The sequence below is a fragment of the Chrysochloris asiatica genome, unplaced genomic scaffold (genome assembly GCF_000296735.1).
Source record: "Chrysochloris asiatica unplaced genomic scaffold, ChrAsi1.0 scaffold00121, whole genome shotgun sequence".
Classification (NCBI taxonomy): domain Eukaryota; kingdom Metazoa; phylum Chordata; class Mammalia; order Afrosoricida; family Chrysochloridae; genus Chrysochloris; species Chrysochloris asiatica.
Genome location: NW_006408639.1, coordinates 6,753,121 through 6,755,097, shown reverse-complemented (window position 1 = coordinate 6,755,097; position 1,977 = coordinate 6,753,121).

Genomic DNA, 1,977 nt, shown 5'->3' with positions numbered 1-1,977 from the left:
CCCCCTCTCTCCATGTCCCCATCTCTGCCTCCATCTCTGGTGTCGCTGCTTCTCTGGATAAGGTCTCTCATTCTGCTTGTGCTCTTCTCCCTTGATCGTCCTAGGGTCCTTTGTTTCTGGACTGTATGATTAACCACTCCTGTTTTTGTTACAAAACCTCTATCTTTACAATTATGAGAGCCACAATTAGTCATGATAATAATTGCTCATTGTTGAATCATTAAGAATCTTGTCCCCATCTCTTTTACCCAGACCCATCTAGACAAAATGAAAACTATTCAGTGGGGACACTTTCTTTCCCCACAAACTATTAAACTAAGCTCCCCCTTAAAACCTTGTAAGTCAGTCACTTTGTGCTTTTATTGCCCCCTCATTTTAGGTAGCCAATGTCTAAGTTGCTGATCCCTTTCCATATCAGCTGGATGCTTCACTCTCAGCTCTAGACCACACTGGCTATGTCCTTGTCCATAGGCTCAGGTGTCCCCAGGTCTCACCATCTTTTGGACTAACCAGTCCTTCTTCTCTCTCTCATCTCCAGGTCCATGGAAGTCTATGGAACAAGGTTGAACTCAGCCCGTTTCTTCATTGCTGTCTTTTCCCCTCTTCCACTAACCAGTAAACCAACATGAGCACCAGCAAGCTTACATGTCTGCTTATGTGTTCCCTTTGAGTTTCAGTCTTAGAGGGGGGTTTGTCCTAAAGGAACTTGATTGCTTGCCTTGATGATTTCCTGGCGAACAACTTGATTATTCTTATAGTAGCCAGTCATACTGCCATTTTTATTTTGGGTTTTTCCTGATGATCTTTTATTTAAGATGTATATTTTCTTGCTCTAGCTGTTCCAGGCTGGTCTGCTTGTCCTTTCTAGTGGGACTGTCCCACCTCAGAAGGTTCTGGATGGAGCTCAGGATTCCACCTATGGTCCTATACACTGCAAAGGCTCAGCAAGAGACCTAATTCAATGGGCAAGTTCTAGAACCCCTTTTAGGTATTCCAATCAGCTAAAGGCTGAAGATGGGCTTACAGGCTTTCTGTAACTGTGTTTCCCAACGTTCCTTTCTATCCAACTCAAGTTTCAATTTTAAAATAGTAGGAAAGGGAAACCATTACACATAAGACAGTCAAGCATCTCGGTATTATTTCCCCTCTTCCAACTATGCTTTGATCCCTGTATCACAGAGCCCTGTTGTTCCAAGGTTGAGCATGCATTACTATTTACCTCTGTCCCATTTAGCCCCTGCAAACCTTTCTCAGTGTTCCCCTATCTACCTTGTTCTTCCACCCCCTCTCACTTGTTGTGTACTGCTCTCCCCAACAGCCAAACTATGATATGCCTGCCCCTACCCTGTGCTCTACCATTGCCTCTACCTCCCCCAAACCCTCCCATTCCAACCCCACCATAAACAAACAAAGATTTTTCTTTTTCATTTTAGTGTAGGTATCTTTTCTTAAGCTTTTACAATAATGGCCTTATGTACTATTTGTCTGGTTCTGACTGACTAATTTCATGCAGCATAATGTCCTCCTCAAGGTTCATCTATGTTATGTGGTGGCTTGCAGCTTCCTTGTTATTCTTCAAGGTAGCATACTATTCCATTGTGTATATATATCAAAGTTTGTTTATCCATTCTTCCATTGATGGGCACTTAGGCTGCCTTCATCTTTTTGCTTTTGTGAATAGTGCTGCTATGATCGTTGGTGTGCATATATCTATTTGTGTTATGGTTTGTATTTCTTGTGGATATATACCAAGTAGAGGAATTGCTGGATCATATGGTATTTCTATTCCCAACTCTCTGAGGAAGCGCCATACTATTTTCCAGAGTGGTTGGACCATTTTGCATTCTCAGCAGTAATATAGGAAGGTCCCACATCCTTGCCAGCATTTATTATCCTCTGCATTTTTTAACTTCACTGTTATTGCTGGTGTGAGATGATATCTAATTGTTGTTTTGATTTGCATCTCTCTAATGGCTA